General features: G+C 38.4%; 1 protein-coding gene across 14 annotated transcripts in view; it reads left to right on the top strand.

Moving 5' to 3' along the window:
• Positions 1-18,493, top strand: part of ZBTB20 (zinc finger and BTB domain containing 20) — an 858,187-nt gene that overhangs the window by 660,960 nt on the left and 178,734 nt on the right. For all 14 annotated transcript variants that reach the window (XM_065942514.1, XM_065942523.1, XM_065942509.1 and 11 more), the window contains one exon: positions 4,508-4,551. The gene's annotated coding sequence lies outside the window, so the exon portion shown is untranslated. The remainder of the gene's footprint in view (positions 1-4,507; positions 4,552-18,493) is intronic.

The following is an 18,493-nucleotide window of genomic DNA, read 5'->3' as shown; positions in this document are numbered from 1 at the left end:
CTACCCATGCAAAACAAAGATATAAACCCACCTAAATACTAGAGAGAGTAGTTGGAAAAGAAAGATTGGAAGGATTAAAGGCATGTCTAAGAGGTCATTTCTGACCTATTGTCACACCATTTACCCTATTCAGATAGAAGGATAAGTGTTGAACTTTAGTTCATCTGAATTCCTCAGCTCTGTCATCAATTCTGTGACACATTCTAATTTTCTGATTCATTTGTGATGAATAAGTTCTCTCTTTTCTATTCACAATGCTAAAAGTAACCAGTTTTTGTGAGTTATGATTATTTTCCATTTTTTTTATTGTACTATTATTTTCCTTTAGCAAGTTTCTCTCACTCTTTACCAGCCAGTGTGAACCCCACTTGCAGAAAAACCCCTGCACAGTACCATTGCCTAGGCTTGGAGTTTAGTCAAGAGGAATGAAAGACCGACACCCTGGGCTCCTTTTTTAACCCAGCCAGTTACCTCAGCTGGCAAGTGGCTCAGCTTCTGCCCATAAAATAGGTGCAATATTAACAATAGCTTTACCTTACCACCATCTAATGTGTAGAATCCAAATCAAGCCAACTATGTCTCCTTCCAAAGAAGAAGCCTAAACTAGCCTAACAAATTCCTGAATTAGTCCAGATGTCAAGGGCAAACATAAAGAGAGAAATACCTAGAGGTATGGGAATTTAGGATTTATAAATATATAGACTTTGGAACAGTACAAACTTTTTAAATCCAAGAAACTATCTGATTTAAGGTGAGTTTTCTAATTTCTAAAATGTCATTTTTTCTCTGGTAAAGTAGAAGTGACAGTATATACTCCTGTAGTCAGGATTAAATGATATACTGTTAGAGCTGCTTTTTAAACTCTTCTAGGCAGGTGATCCTCAAGCTAAGGTAAGCATCCAATATTCGGGGTGCCTGATGCCTAAAACAGCATGCCACATATTAGGCTTTCAGCAAAGTCTCAGGTTTCATCCTAAAAGTATGTACATATTCTGCTTTCTGCTCCTCAACATATCCTTGTTTGTTTCACCAAACCGGAAGTTCCATGGGGACAAGAACAGAGTCTGTTCTTTTTGTGTATAACTTTCAAGAAGTAGTTATTGGTTAAATGAGTACATGTACAAATAAGATTTTTGAATTAGTTAGCCACAAGGACAACTGACTCTCTAAAGAGACAGCCACATCTTTATTATTTACTTTGTGGCTTTGCATACTCGTCAGACTGCTCCACTTCCCTGGGTATGCCCATATTCAAATCGAAGAACATTTACTTAGGATACCTGAAACCACAGAAGGTCTTCAGTGAATAGTACCTCTTATTATCATTCCTTTGCTCATTATTTCCTCTACCTTATTGTCCCTAAGGCTCTATGGCCTTTCTCATAAAGTTGTCAAGGACTAGGAAAGTCAGAGTCTGGAAGTCCTGTGAAGGAGTCTGTGTGTCTCTAGCCACATATACTTACCCATGTAGTATGCTCCATTTTCACACATTTCATTTACTCCTGGCTTTAACTGTATAGCACCTTGTTAAAACATCCTAGAAGTGATGAGCAAGGGGACTGAAAGAACATTTTCTCTCCTCTCCCTTTAGGCTGAGGGTCACTAACCTGGAATTCTTAGAAGACCCCCTTTGGAGTTTGGGAGATGCTTGAAACTTGTTATTTTGGAAGAATTTCTGGGAGGAGAGATTTTCATAGGGATCTGCATCACCTCCAAAAGTTGGGAATCATTGCCCTGGAACATTACATACACAGAAATCAGAATGGACTAATCTTTCAGTTACAGTTAATAATTCTTTTACTTCCTTGGAACCTGATACTATATAATAAATTCTACTCAAATATCACAAAACTAAAATCAGACTTAACCCCTCTCCCTCTCTCTACTCTTGCTTCCCCTACTGTTATAAGGCCCTGATTCATTTGGCCTTTACAGTTCTATACTCTTTGCTAGATATTTGTGCTTTGAACCCAGCATGCTTAATGCAAATGATTTTAATCTCATGCAAAACTACTGTAGATAATTCTTTGCATTTCAGATGAAAACAATATACAGACATACAAAGTGAATATCACTTAGGCAGAAAGGGCACATATCAATAAAATAACAATTTGAGCTGAACAAAAATAAACCCATGCAGATTAATACACATTTTCAAAATTGCATAGCAGATTGTAATTCAATCAAGGAAACAGGGGCCTTTTGATGTTTATGAATGTTTATAAATTGTAGAAGAACTCTGAGATTAAATTTTTAGCCTTAATATTAAATTTGGGATAGATATTATTGATTTTCATTAATACATAAAGACAACAATTATATCCAATAAAATCTTTAATTTAACTTGGCTTTAATTTGTCTTAGACTGTGACATACACACTGTGAATTTTCTCTCCATCTTGGATTCCTGTCATTGACAGCCTGTGTGTCATTTGACATCCAGGAAAGATAGTTTTTCATTCCAGACCTTGGATATATTAGTCAATCTGGGTATAATTTACATCGATCTCTTTTGATCACATCAAAAATTTAATTTTGACCGATTAACTTTTATGAATAAATGCTCCTTGAAATTTAGAAAGTTGTATGCTTAGATATAAGAACATAAATACTGAGTATAGTTCAAAAAGAGCATAATTATTACTGAGACTTATTGGGTTTATAACATACAACAGAAAAATAAGCGAGCACACTGCATAGATTAACCACCAATCATATTTTTCTCTGTTTTTTCAAAGGTTGGGAAAGAAAACAAGCTCAAAAACATTGGGGGAGCAGGCGGGAAGGAAGGAAAGGAGAAAAGAAGAGAAGAAGAAAGGAAAAATGCTTTAAAAGATGCACCAGTGTGATAGTCTAAGATCCCAGCTTGTAGACAGGACTAGAATGTAGCAAAACTTAGAGATTTAAAGTCTTTGAAGGTAGTTGGTAGACACACACATATATATTTCAAGTTTGTGTGTACTTTCAATGAATCATACGTAAGTTAATTATCTTGCTTAAAATTTTCATTAAGCTCATCAATTTTGTGAAACAATTTAAAAGCATTGGAGACCCCCAACCTCTCTTTATGGTCCAAGCTGCAGATTTTCAACTTAACTCTTAACTCTTCTTGTCCTTCACTGCTGTATGTTCATGGAACAGGGTTTCACCTAGTCCACAAAAAGAAAAATGTATTCTTTGGAGGAATCTCTACGATGGTGCATTTGTCCAGAAAACTTGCTGAGAAGTGAAGCTCTAATTGCCAGATTTCTGCTTTAGCCTTATTCTATGCTAATTTATTTAATCAAGTCTTTCTACTTGATCTTTTTAAATACAGTTTGTTTTGCATTTTTCTGGAGGCTTTATGTGAAGTGGATAAACCATAGTGTCAGAGACACAAAAATTCAACCAGCGCACTTTAAGTCCTTGACATGTTTGAGTGAGGTGGGATAAGGGGACCTGCTTTGTCTTCTCAGCATCTTTGTTTGGTTTATTCTCTTGGATCTTCTGTTACTTCAGTTTTATTTCTCTGTAAGAAAAGCTATCAAAACACTAGTGAGCAGGCCAGTCCATTAATTGCTTATTTGGCTTGTGTGTTCACAATTACAAAAGAAAATTATCAGACTTGAAATATAGAATGAGAAACTGTTAAGGTCAACTCCCCCCAAAACTAAAGTGTTTTTTTTTTCCTCCTTTTACATTTATTTAATTTTAATTGAAGGATAATTGCTTTACAATATTATGTTGGTTTCTGCCTATGTTGATTCATGTTGATATATAGCAGAAAACTGAAGTTTTATTAATAGAAATGCATTTTGGGGGACAGATGCTTTCATTTAAAATCCTTTAGTCAGAGGACACATTCCTAGCCTGGCGCTGTGCAGCAGACAAGGCAGTAACCACTGTCAGTTAATGACTGACAGCACGTGGAGGTTTTAAATTTATCCAAAGCATTAAACATACTAAATCTACCCTTCAAAGAAGCAAAGTCTATGAGTTTGATTCACCTTTGTCAAAATTAGCTAAGATTTGTCATGTACAACATAGTAAAACTTTTACTTGTTCTCATTGTGCTACCCAATAGCTATTTATGCAACGATAGAAATGGTCTATCTGTAAGACAGCCACCAGCCACAGGTGGCTGTGGAGCACTGGAGATGTGACTAGTAGACCAAGGAACCAAACATTTAATTTTTTATTACATTTTAAGTATTTTACATTCAAATAGGTAGATATGGCTAGTGGCTACTATATTGAACAGCACAACTCTAGAAAATGTTCATATGATTCTGATCAGAATAAAGCTGACAAAGAAAGAGGTTACCACCCCTTCTACATTGATCAGACAACAAGAGGCCACATCTTTGGACGTTTTATGAGGCTGAATCTTGGACTTCAGGTGACAAAATGGGCTCTTACTGCTCATGCTTTAGGAGCAACAAGTCCTGTCTAAGCTTAATTTGCTTTCCTTCTCTCCACAATATCATTGGGTTTATTTTTAATTCCTTGTTTTGTCTTTGATTTTCAGTTCCTTGACCATCAGCCTGTGGCCTGCCCCTTCCTTCTCTTTGTGTAAGTAAAAATGGTTTCTTTACTTTTCAAAAAAAAAAAGTGCCAGATTTGGGAAATTTGAGTCTTTATTGGCATGTATTCCAGTTGACTTTGTTGTGGTTTCCAGTGCATCTTAACTGTGTGTTAGTTTCTTTTGTGTTTGGAGTCGATGCTCTTGGTGATAGTAGTAGTTACCATCAGGAGGGGGCTGAAAAGGCCAGCAGCCCAAGCCACTGGACCTGTATTATATAAAGACTGCCTTTGACTTGGCCACAGCTGCTGTTTGCAAAAGTCACTGCTCCTCTAGACTACAGCTTACATTCTTCAGTCAGATACCAGCAATAGTTGGGCTTTTGCTCTGCTGTCAACCAATGGGCAATTATTTATTCTTCAGTTATACACCCATCTCTAGGTTCAATAGCTTTTCACTTCAATTTCTAGATCAGAGGTTTCATTTTTTGTACAAAATTTCTAATATCCTTTTACAGGAAGTATAAGACTGAAGTATAAAACTTCAGTCATTTAGGCTGAAATCCTGTGAAATTGTAAAGTCCAGGGAAAAAAGAGAGAAATCCAGGATTACATTTGTTAGGAGGTTTATAGAAGGTACCATTCTCTTTTTAGAAAAGATGGGAAGTCATTTGGGGAAAAACAATAACTTGATTTCAGATGAAAAGAGAGAACATTTATTATTTAAAGCCCAAATTAGGCTGCACTGAGTTGGTTTGGATAATTCAAAGAGATTCTGGGGCCATGAACCCAAATAATCAACGTCACTGCATAAGACACTACCCAAGTGATGCTACAGGTAGTGGCAGTCACCTCACGTGATAAATATAATCAGCGTCCTTCCAGCTGCTTCTCACTCTCTGGTGAAGAATTTCCCCTATTCACAACATTCTATCTTACTTCACTGATGCCTTCGCACTGCAAGGTATTTCTTGTGTTGCAGTAATTTACACAGAAAGGGTGTTCCCATGGCTCTTTTGCTTGTGTGTGGCTTCCACTCACATTCCTAGAAGCGAGTTGCAAATATATTTAGGGGAACAATATCCTCCAAAGGATGCTAAGGCTAAAGTCTAAAGTGACAGTTATTTGACAGAGAAAGGAGATTGATTAAACTCCCCAAAGACTGGTGCTGTGTGTAATGCATTTATACAGCAGGGGTGGGTCCTCTCTGCCCCTGACAAGTCTTGTTATTCCTCATTCTCGGTGTTGATAGAGTGGGTCTGTCAGTGCTTTGGAGGGTGTCGGCATGCATGCTTGTGGTTACCACTTTACGTCTCTCTGTCCCTACTCCAGTTACCTAGCACTGTGTATTTCTAGTCCTCTGACTGGCAAATCATTTTTGTTACAGTTCTTTTGTGTAAAAACAGTTCACATAATAGCTGTGTGTTAGACAGGCATTAATCCTCACATCACCGGGGATGAGTCAGCACCGTGCACTCCTGCTCTCCCGGCTCAGCTATTATGACGTCAGCACTGGAGGGCAAGCTTCAGACACAAGCAGTGCAGGGGCCTGGAGACCTGGGTCACAGATTAGAAATCGAGGGGAGACCTTTGAGATAAAAAACATAATTGAAAGGCTGCGCCTGGCTCATAGGAAAATGTGAAACTGATTCTATACAACATCAACCATCAGTCTGGCAGCTTCTAGAGAGATCCGAGTTGTAACCAAAGATAAGGCTGAGCAAATGACCTGGAATGGACTGAGAGCCCATTCATGTACCCACTAACCTTTTCCCACTTCTCAAGCCAGGCTTCATGCTTGCCTAGATTGTTTCAAATCCTGAGACTGCTTTTACTTCAAGGGTGACAGGGCCTGTGACAGTTCTGCTGATCTCAAGTGCCCACAGACACAGCTGATGTCTCCAGACGTGGTGCCCCAGCGGCCCATCAGAAGGAGAAAAGTTCGCTGGGGACAGGTGAAAGCATTATCCCTTAGCACTTATAGCTCCTAGTGCCACTGAATGGCCTCCTCCAGGCAGGTGCAACATTCTGCCTGTTCAAATTTTTTCTCCTTGGCACTGCCTTTAGTCCAAAGTTCAAGTCTGGATTTGACATAGATTTCAATAGGAGCTGAATAGCTTCCAGACTTTCCCACAAAAGTGTTTCATCCCATTCGTCTTTAGCAGAGAGGAGCCCTCCATGACCTGCCATGCTGCCTTGAAGTAGATAGCACAGACTCACCCTATTTGAGAACCAGGTTCTTATAATGTAGAACTGTCCATGGTTCAAACTCAGATGCATTCTCAGAACAGTACCTTTCCATATTGAAAGCTAAATGTTGAAAAGCCTGAAAATTCACTGCCTACCTTCTCTGTTAACAAGACATTCCTCCATCACACCCTCGATCCCTCACTCTTCCTTTCACCCAATGATAACCATCCAAAGTGCCTTACTACTGGGGTCTTCTGCCTTCATTGGATTGCTTGGAGGCTCCTATCCTGCTTGTAGAAGCTAATACTACTGCTTAGCTTAGGTTTTGATGGATTATCATGTATGGCTCTTTATTCAGTTTTTAGTCAACAAACAATTATAGGAAACCAGTCACTATACTCGGTTCTTAAAACTGCTAAATAAATAAGAAATGCTCCCCATTGTTAAAAATCTCAGCCTGATAGGGAGATATACATAAACAAAGGCCATGCCATGTGATGGCCACTGGAATGGAGGTATACAAGATGTAGCAAGGGAACAAAAAAGAAGCAGGAGCACCTGCCTGCACATGGGAGGTGCCCAAGCTGAACCTAAAAGTCTAAAGAGTGAACTGTAGTTTACCAGGTGAATGTGGAGGGCGGGGGGAAACAACAGAAGATCATAATCAGCAAAAAAGCCAGCGCAAAGGAGGTGACACACAGCAGTCAGGTTCTGAGATATTGGCTAGAGTTTCGTGACTGAAGGAGATCCTTTCAAAGGAGATGAGGCTGGAAAGTAAGCAGGAGGCAGATCATGGAAGGTCTTGTATGCTGAGCAAGGAGTTTGGACTTGAAGTAACAAGCTTGGTGAGGCTTTGAAGAATTTTAAGTAGAGTTATGTTTTAGAAAAAGAGCGGTCTGGTGACTGAGAAAAGGGAGAGCTGGTCAAAGATGAAAACCAAGGGCTTCAACTGTGCAGTGGGGCTGGGAAAGGAGAGGAGAGGCAACTGGGTAGTGCTGACATAGACACTGATGTTTGCCTAACGCCAGCCTGGGTTGGCCCCGTGCACAATCCTTGCCTTCTCGGATGAAGGGCCACGTGTTGTTTGGGGCCAAATTTCAGGTGAAATGTTCCTTTACAGTCCCTTCACTGGAGACCTCAACTTGAGTTGGGCCTACTGATCTCTAGAAATATGTGTTTCCTTCTCTCATAGTGGCCTTGGCAGGCCAAGAAGGAGGAGACGGGACATTGCCAGTCTGGCTTTTCCCTTCTTTCACCTGAAAATGAAACCAGTTCTTAATAATATCCTCCTAAAGTCGATCAAAGCTTCAATTCCTATCATTTTCCCATTGCTGCCCTTTTCTGAGAAGTTCCAAGCCATTGAGCTAAATTGCAACTTATGCACAGCCGAGTGTTGAAACAATGCAGTGTATTTGTTCCTTCTTTCTGAATTAGAGTTCACCATAAGTGTGCTTTTCTCTTGTTCACTTTGGGCTGCCAGGACGATTTAAAGGAAGTTTTCAACAGCTTCTGTTGCATGTACCATGTTCTCTTTAGCAAATGGGAAGATATGTGTGGGTGTGTATAAGTCTTCTCTGTATTACTTTCTGGAGAAATGTTTGCGGAGATGAACAAGATAAGGAGTAGGGACCTATTGAAAGCCCAGGTCCCCTCAGTGACCTGAGTGCAGAACGTAGGCTGGTGATCAGATGGTCAATTATGTGTTTGTCAAAACACAGTGGGCTGCATTCCAGACTGCCAGCTTTGGAGGCCCAGCTTCTGCCAACCAAATGTCATCTGGGAACATGCAACACTGGGCACTGTGAAGGAGTTTGAAATAGACCATGCCACAGCCAACCTACTGCCAGTCTTATAGCACCAATATGGCATGCACAGCCGGGCCCCGTGTTTCAGAGCTCAGGAATTCGCTGTTCTAAATTCAAGAGGTCAGATGGGTTCATGTTTTCAAAGCCTATGTTCTCTGCTTTGAACATTGTGACTTGCTCCTCAGTGATTTCCAAGTGATTTTTTCCAGTCACATCTCTGTGGAAACCACTCTTTTTATGATGGTTATGAGAGTCTTGTAAATGTCCCAGAGGAGAGAAAAAAAATAAACTTGCTCTGACAATGACTATGAGATTCTGATAGAGGGATTCCAAGTCTTAGGAAATTACATGAAAGGTGCATAGCTTTTAAAATATCAGGAACCACCTTGGCAACTTATAAAAAGCAGAAGGGCTTTGCCTATTTTATAAAGTGATTTGCATATACCTGCATAAATAATGTCCCCACCTGTACTTTTATGCATTTAGGTTGAATAAATTAAATTCAGTGATCTTTAAAATATTCACTGTCTTTCATTGCTCAGATATCATTTTCAGGACCCTTCCTCCTCATTTTTTTTTCCCTGTAGTAGTAGTGGCTATTTTTTTCTATCTTTGATTCAGAGAATCAAAACACACTGCAGACCAGTCTACCACAGCCAGGAGCATTACCTCTCTCTGCTTCCATTCATTTTAGCCTTTCTACCTAGTAAACAATGCTTTCCATAAGCTTTTCATAAAGGAAATAGGGGAGTATATTACTAAAGTGAAAACAGCACAAGCTAGGATTCAGAATCATATTTAGTGGAGAGTTAAAACATAAACGAGGACAGTGCCCTTGTGTGTTTTTAAGAAACTTAAAACTGAGTTACGAAAAGAAGCCATACTATTGAGTGTTCCATATGCACAAAAGATAATAACAATTCCAAAAGGAATGATATACTCCAATAAGTACTATAGGATTTCATTCATGAAAGAAAACTTATGGGCTGGAAAACATCATGTAAAATGTGATTTTTGTTGTTGTTCAGTTGCTAAGTGGTCTCCAACTCTTTGTGACCCCATAGACTGCAGCTTCCCATTTAGCTAGTCTTGAAAAATGACTTGAATGTAAAAAAATAAAAAGAAGAAGAAGAAAGAAAGAAAGAAAGGAAAAGTAAAGAAATGATACCCCAAGCAAAAGCATAAACCTAAGTGTAGGATTCTTTGAAGGAGTACAAAAAGCAGTTTTTCCCCACTCAAATTTTAAACCCATTGAAAAATAAAAAACTGATTGCTGGGGAGCCAAAATTTTTGCTAAAGTCTAGGTGGAAGAAGGGAACTTAGTATGAAAGGTAGAAGGGGCTCACTGACTCTCTTCCGCCCAAGGGAAAAATCTGGATCTGCATAAGAATAATGCTTTTCCAGGTCGCTGACTCCCGCTAGTCTAAGCAATCTAGAAAGGAGAAAGACTCAAAAATGTCAATAGATAAGTCTCAGCCAACTGAGAAACAGGGACCAACAGGATGATTCTCCTCCATGGAAAAGTATTAGCATAAGGAATGAGGCAAGATATGTTTAGAAAACTTCTTTATGTAAACAGGGAGGGGGAAAAGGCTTTCCTACAAACCCTAAGATCCACAAGCTGGGAAACAAGAGGAGGAAGTATTGAGTAAAATGAAAATGGAAACCAGAGCCAAGAGGTCAAATAAGGCTCTCAAATGCCTAAGGGGACATACGTGAGGTTGAAAGCAGCTGTCATAGAATTATCGGAGTTCTAAACTGAGGGTTTCTTTTTAGACTCTTAAAATTACCAGAATCAGAACCCCAAGAACAAGCAAGAAATGAAGACAATGAACTAAACCCAAGTTGGAAAACAAAAACAAAAACTCTTATCTTTTGTGAAACTAGTGATAAAGTTTGTTGAAGCGCTTGCCTTTCTTTGGGTACTAGACAAAATATTTTTAATGGTTATATGATTTAACCTTTTAAACTACTCTTATTAAGTATATAATATTATAAAAATGAAATGGATATTTAGCATGTATGAATAATTTTTTCCAAGAATGCCTAGGAAGTAACAGAGACAGAACTTGAATCCAAGACTATCTGTCTTAAAATCCTTGGCGGAATTTCATTAAACACAAAGTGAATGTCTGCTAAGTGCTGAAAACCTAATAGCAAAACACACAGAGCTTCTGCTCTGCTGGAGTTTACAGTCTGGGGGAGGGGAGAGAGACATTAATCAAATGGTCACACAAAAGAACTTATAATTGCAAGCTGTGCTTACTGCTGTGAAATAAAAGTGCCAGGTCCTCTACAAGCAATATAGGAGGGGGGATCTAAGTGAGTCTGGAAGTACAGGAGACATTTCCCTGAGGAAGTGACTCTGAGCTGAACTCTGAGGTTGAGGAGATAATTCAGGGCCTGTTGATGTCAGGATCTCTGACAACATGTTAAGGACCTGCCTCAGGGCAATGGAAAAGCACATTTAAGAATGAAAATGGCATGATCAATTTGTATTCTAAAAAGATCTTGCTACTCTTGTACATTTATCCCAAATAGATGGAAACATATCCATACAGAAAACAAAGTTTATGGCAGCTTTACTCACAATAGCCCCAAACTGGAAACAATCCAGAAGTTCTTCAATCAGTAAATGGTTAAACCATAGTATGACCAAACCGTGGAACTGCTCAACACTTGGAAGTAGTGAACTCTTGATGTGTATAACTTGGATTAATAACAAAGATGTTACACTGAGTGAAAAAGCCAATTTCCTTTATAAAGCATTCTTATAATGACAAAATTATAACAATAGAGAGCAGATTAACAGTGATTAGGAAGTGAGGGAAAATGGGGCTGACTGTGGCTACAAAGTTGTAGCCCGAAATAGTCTTAGGATGTAGCCATTCTATATTTTGACTGTGGTGGTAATCATGCAAATCTTTACATAAGGATGTGATAGCATAGAGCAACACACATACATTTATATGAGTGTTTGTAAAATGAGTGAAATCTGAATAAGGTGGATGGATTGTACCAGTGTCAGTTTCCTGATTGTGATATTGTACTATAGTTAAACAAGATATTATATTGGGACATTATGAGAGAGGGGGTAGAGGGCATACCAGACCTTTCTGTATTATCTCTTACAATTGCATGATAAACTACCATAATCCTGAAATTAAAAAATTAAGTTAGTTTCATTGTGGTAAATGGTTTCGGAGGAGCAAAAGTAAGGAGACTATGGTAGAAGAACAGATAAAAAATAGACTTGGGTAGAGATGATGGGAATGGAAGCAAAATGAATGCAACTGAGAGATAATTCAGAAACAAACAGGTTTTTCTTATGGATTGGATGTGGGAGATGAAGGAGAAAGAAGTGACTACTGGTTTTATGTTTGTTAAAAAATATGAAGGATGGTGCCACTTAGGGTTATATGAAACACCAGAGGAGAACTGGGGTTAAGATCTGTTTTTGAGATGTCTAGTGTCAAATGCTCTTGATAGAAATAATCATATTGGGTAGGCAGATAAATATATACAACTGGAATTCAGAAGTACAGTGAAGACAAATGAAGCTGTTGACATGGATGATAGTTGCCTAGGGACGAGGTTAGATGAAGAAGAAGGCCCAAACTGGGACTTGAAGAACTCAATATTTAATCACCTGGTAGGGAAAAATGAGGCTGTGAATATCCTCAGAAGGAATAACTAAGGGGTAGTAGGAAAATCAGAAAACATTGACACAGAAGCCAAGAAAACAAAGCATTTCAAAGAGAGTGGTCAGTAGTGACCCCTGAGAAGTCAAAGAAGTTAAGGTTTGAACAATATATCACTTAATATATTAGTCTGGAGGTTGTTGTTGACTTTAGCAAAAGGTGGCTTGTTGAAGAGGTAGAAGCAGTAACTTATTTGTTAAAGGATGAGGAAAGTATAAGAAGTGAAGAAACAGAGCAAATGTGGGTAAGTCTTAGAAATTTTACCTTAAAGGAAAAGAAAATGAACTAGTATCTTGGGAATGTGGGTGTGGTGGGGTGAGGTCAAAAGAAGTTTCTGCAGGGGAATGGAGACATTAGCATTTTTATATGCTTAGAAAAATACAGTAGAGAGGAGAGATTCAGTGTATAGGAGTGATAGTAGGATAGGATGACTGTTGAGGGGATGGTTCCTGATATGGACAGACATGCGGTCCTGAGTACAATTGGAAGGATAGAAGGAGGAACATCTCTTCCATAGTTAGTTATAAGAAAGAAAAAGGAAAGGTAGAGATAGATGCAAGCTGTGTGTAGGCTTGGTACTGAGAGGTTGAGAGGTGTCCCAAATGGTCACTCCTAGGGAGCAAGGTGGTGCCAAGAATAAGTGAGGAGGAGATTTGAGGAAAGTAGAAGTTTAAAATAGTTCTTGGGACAAATAGCATGGCAGGTTGACCAGAAGAACACAGTGGGTTTCTCTTTGACAGTGCAGAAGGTCTAGGTGAGTCTGGTGGGTTTTTGTAGTACCTATTCTGTATTGTGTGACTTTCTCCAGAAGTTCAATGACCAAGGTGGAAACTTAGAGAAATGTGCCTTTTAATTCAAATTAGGATGGAGTTTTACATAATAAGCATGAAAAGATATTAGGGGTTTTAGTTTCTTTTTGATTCAATCTGAGGCCAGAATGAAAAGGCAGTAAAAGAGCTCTGTTCAATTCTCTAAGCCTCTGGTGAGCATCTACATTGCACCAGGCACTGTGTTTGGTACAGAAAAAACAGTCTAGTTTAGTTTAAAACACTGACATCTAGTCCAAAAGGCCAAGAACAGGTGATTAGATAACCTTTGCCAAAAGACACAGAAACCCACGTCATTATTTTCTTCTGCCTTCTCCTTCCTCCCATTCTGGCATCACCTAGTTATTTTGTTGCTTTCTCACTAAATGTCTACTCTCTGCCTTACTGACAAGCCTCTAATATACAACATACATATGTAAGTGACAATTCTGTTTTCTTCCATCATCATTTTGTAACATATGATCATTTAGGAGCAATTAGATCATCTACTTGAAGTGTGGTATTGGTACTGGGTGAATTTTCTCTGAATTTTAAGAGTTTCCATCTAACTGTATACAGACTGTTTATTTATTTTTTTTGAAAAAGGGATGGAGAGAGGAAGAGTAGGTAGGTGAGAGGAGAAGGAAAAAAGGGAAAGAAAACTAATGCTCTATAGAAGACCTGATATAGCAGCTCACCCTTGTTACTCCAGGGAACTCCCACTTAAAATGAATGGATGAGCCTCCATTGCTAACGGTGTCCTATGCCATCAGGCTCCAAAAGAGCTTCCAGACCTGGAGACATTTCAGAGTACTAAAGATTAACTAAACTTCAGCTTCTAGTAGCATAAAACAAGATATAAAAAAGACCTGAAGAATGTGTAAATTCTTAATTGCCAATAGCACTGGGATTCCCCATTCATATTTATTCTGCTATAAAGCAGCGGCTTGCAAAGAGGTGGTGGCGATGACAGCTTTCCTTTATTTGAACATATTCCATTCTATTAGATTTCCTTTAGGAAATGACATTAAGGCCATTTGACTCAAAACTCAACTGTAGATACATCTGGGATAAAATTTGCCAGCTGTTGAGCAACACAGCTGTATTTTTTTTAATAGTTGCTTCTTTCATGATTCTGTAATTCACACTTATTGTAAAATATTAAGAAAGTATGGAGAAAATAGTCACAATCCCACTAAACAGAAAAAGTGATTATTAACAATTTTTTAGATCACCTTCTAGTCTTTTCTCTGAATGTAACATGATTGAGTATATACTGTATATATAAGGTTGTATTCTATTTTTTACTAAATATTATGTAAGCCCTCCTCAGTATAATTACATACTGCCACCATAGTGTCTGAATAGTTTTCTATCATATAAAACTCCCAGAATTTTCCTAACAATGCCCCAGGTAAAGATATTTGGGTTATTCCCAGTATGTGAGCTTTTATACTTTAAAGTCTTTTAAAATGTAATGTGTCACCTGAATTGTCAAACTTGGAGGAAACTTGAGGAAGGCAGTGATGCCATCCATCAGGAGAATGGTCATTCAATAGTATCACCCTATTCAGAGAGTTACTAATTGCTAATGACTATGAAACTCATATTTGAATTTTTAAGTAGTTGTTGCAGGGTTTATCTAAACTTTTTTCCCTAAAATTCAAATTCTATTTTTTTACTTCTAAAGTATACATTTAGTTTGGTTTGCATTTGTTATAGTAATGATGTAAAAGAAAAAAATCCATTCAAAATCTCACCACCCAGAGAGTTAACACTTTGGGGAATATATTTCCAAACATATCTATTTGTCTGTCTGTTTTTCTTTGTCTTTCTCTTTTCGAAATAAAAGGAAAATCTGCTGGCTGCTTTGCAATCTGCTTTTTTACTCATTGTAAGGCATTTTCCATGATAATAAATATAGATCTGCATTATCTTTTTGACAGCCACATTATATTCCAGTAGAAGGTAATTTATTGAATAAGTCACTTACTGATGGACATTTAGGATATTTGGAAATTTTTTCTAACTAAACAATGCTACAGTAACCATCTCTATACATATATGCATTTTTAAGAAATTCACTTGCCTGATTATTTCTTTAGTGTAAATTTCTAGTAGTGGAACTGCCAGAGTAAAATTTATCTGCTGCTAAAGTGTCCTCCAGCAAAATTGTATCAATGTATATCCCCTGCTGCTACTGCTGCTTTGTTGCTTCAGTCAAGTCCAACTCTGTGCAACCCTATGGACTGAAACCTGCCAGGCTCCTCTGTCCATGGGATTCTCCAGGCAAGAGTACTGCAGTGGGTTGTCATGCCCTCTTCCAGACCCAGGGATCGAACCCAGGTCTCCTGTATTGCAAGGCAGATTTTTTACTGCTAAGCCACTAGGGAAAGCCAGCAAAGAAAGAGGCTGCCCATTTCTCTGCATCTTCACTAATTCTGTAATTGTCAATTGTACTTTTTGCCATGTAAGTGAATATTTTTATATTGGGGTACAAGATGCTTTTGCCAAGCATACGATCCTGTCTGAAAACTTAAAGAATATTAAATTTTATTATGTGAAAATAGAAATCACTATGGTAAACAGGATTTAAAAAAAAATACTAGGGAAATATTGGACATATCCCTAATATTTTAAAAGTCGATATAATCAACAATGAAAAGGTGACTAATACAGTAAAAACATGCAAAGGGCAAATGAGCAGCCTCACAAGCATTTTGTTGTTTAGTCTCACCCTTTGCTTCAAAGGCAGTGCTCACCCCTGTCCTGTGAGGCCACCTTTAGCACCATGTCCTGTGCTCTGCTGGCAACCTCCACCCTCACCTCTCTCCCAGGGACGGTCGTGGGGAGAGAAGCACCACGCCAGAAACCAGCAGAGTTTCTGGGTGAGGAACAGTCAGTACTTCCCCTGGTTTCATACATTTATGTTTATTTGACATCGCCATCCCCCAAAGGGACAGGCTAATTGTTCACTCATATGAATGTGAAAGTGATCATCTGAGCTCTGCCATCAGACTCCAGAATCAGTAAATTATTGGGAAGGGAAAAATACACACTGGCAACATTGCCTGATCTGTGTCTCCAGGGCAGAATTGACACTATTCTTCTACCAGATGTAGATAGAGATTTCTGGATGTTCTCATAAATAAAGTGCTAGAGGCCATGTCATCAGTGTCCTCCACCTTTCCCTCTCTCTGACTCCCATGTGTATTACTACATACTTAATGAAATGGAATATTTTTCAGCAACTTCAGGGAAAGTGAAAGATGCTAATAGGCAGAAATGCCACACTGAAAGCATCCGCCCCTGCCCTTCACAGCGCAGACTGACAGAGCATCTTCCTGTGTTTTGGGATAGTGAGCATCTGGCTCCCGGCATGTGTACCCCAAGTCTCTCTGAGGGGCAGGAGTTATGCAGTGCTGTTCTGAGTGGTAATTGAACCATTCCTTCAGCACAAAAAGTTCATTTGCAGATATTAAGGGATGCCATGTGCTCTGGGGCATTTTTTTCTACGTCTTTAAAGAAAAACCATGTCCAGAAGTCATATGCAGTTCCTTAAATCCTTAGGCAATGTCCAGAAGGGAAGCAGAAAAGAAACCATCATGTTCAAGATTGTACAGAAGCTCCTTTAGGCCAATTACAAGCTGAGGCAAGTGGTAGGAAATAGTAAATAACTAGTAAATAACTCCTCTATCTGAACAGTGAAACTGCCCAAAAAGTGGGAGCATGTGACTACCAGCTACGTTTCAGCGATACCCCTGGAGCAGTTAAAGGCTGGCATCGCCATACTGTAGGCTCAGAGTGCTGAATGTTTAACTTTCTTATTGATGCCCTTAGAAAACGTCACATATTATACCCCTGCCTCTATAACATGGCCTATACTCAGAGGCCAAACAAGACCCAATAATGATGATTAGTGTTGTATTGTTTATTAGCATGAATCTTCCCTCCATTCTTTCTCACCCTTTTCTTCCCCAAACATCATTGCCGATTGAAAGCTGGGCAGTGGTGTATATATAGGATATACATTTTATATATATATATATATATATATGTTTGGTACAAACGGGCTTTCCCAATGGCTCAGTGGTAAAGAATCTGCTTGCAGTGTATGAGACATGGGTTTGATCCCTGGGAAGATCCTCTGGAGGAGGAAATAGCAACCCACTCCAGTATCCTTGCCTGAAAAATCCCATGGACAGAGGAGCCTAGCAGTCTACAGTCTAAAGAGTAGCAGAGTCTGTCTGACACAACTGAGCCACAGAGTACAACAACAATGATGGTACATACACCACCTACTTAGTCAAAGAGTCTTTTTACTCTCTTATAGAAGAGGTCTTTGTAGTGATAAAATTAAGTGGGGTTTTTTTCCTTTCATTAGATTCTTTCTGCCCTCTTTCTGTAGTCTCTGTTATTTCTCATATCTTCTAATGTGAGGTTATTGAAGATAAATCAGAAATACCTACCTTATTCCAGAGAATCATTTCCAGATATTTATTTAGAATGGCCACCTTAACCTCTCACACTTCAGTAAGCTAAAACTGATTCCACTTTTAGTTCCCCCCTGGAAATTTCTAGACTTTTGGTACGTGGAAAGTAATTATCACCTCTAATTTAAAGTTAATCCTATATTTTGAATACGAGAAGCATGTGTCTTATGACAGAAATTGAGTAAAAATTACACCTAAATCCTTTAGCAATGTCCTTCATTCTGGTCCGTACAAGTTAGTCAAGGATGCATAAGAGAAGCAGTAGGAAGTCTCTGATTAGAATCATTTTCTGGGATTTTTTTCCCTCTCCTTTTTCCATCATCATTAAATTTGAATAGTCTACTACATTGCTTCTTCACCATGAGATTCTGCATACACCTCTACCACTTTTATTTTATTGAAGCCTAATTTATTTACAATGTTGTGTTAGTATCTTTTGTATAGCAAAGTGACTTAATTATATATATATATAATTTTTTAATTTTTAAAAATTTTAAAAATTCTATGAAAGCAGTGATAAATACAGTGAAAAACAAACAAAAATGAACATGAAGATGCAAAAGAGGACCTCAAAAATCATAAAATGTTAGGGAGGAGAGTAAGAAAATGTAGATTTTTTTTTTCCTAGAATGTGTTTGAGCCTATATGACTACCAGTCTACCAGTTTTAATAATAGCACTTTTCAGTGAAGATTAGAAGAAATCTTAATACTGTTTAGTTTTCCCAAAATGTATGAAGTATCTGTTGACAAGGTGTCTACAGCAATCGATCTATCTATATTTGTTTATTAATATATATAATACAAAGGGTCAATTTCTTGATCATCTTATTATCACCAGCCGTGAACATCTCCTATCTAGAATCTGTACAGAGGTCAGCCACCTCACAGTAGGCTGTGTGTTCACCACTCCACTCCAACTCTCTGATATATGTAAGAGACAAATTTCAGAAATGTACACTAACATTCAGAAAACTACTTCAGAGATCTGAATCTTGGA

This window comes from Muntiacus reevesi, chromosome 8 (assembly GCF_963930625.1).
Source record: "Muntiacus reevesi chromosome 8, mMunRee1.1, whole genome shotgun sequence".
Classification (NCBI taxonomy): domain Eukaryota; kingdom Metazoa; phylum Chordata; class Mammalia; order Artiodactyla; family Cervidae; genus Muntiacus; species Muntiacus reevesi.
The sequence above is the reverse complement of the archived record's forward strand: the minus strand, read 5'-3'. Positions and strand labels throughout refer to the sequence as shown.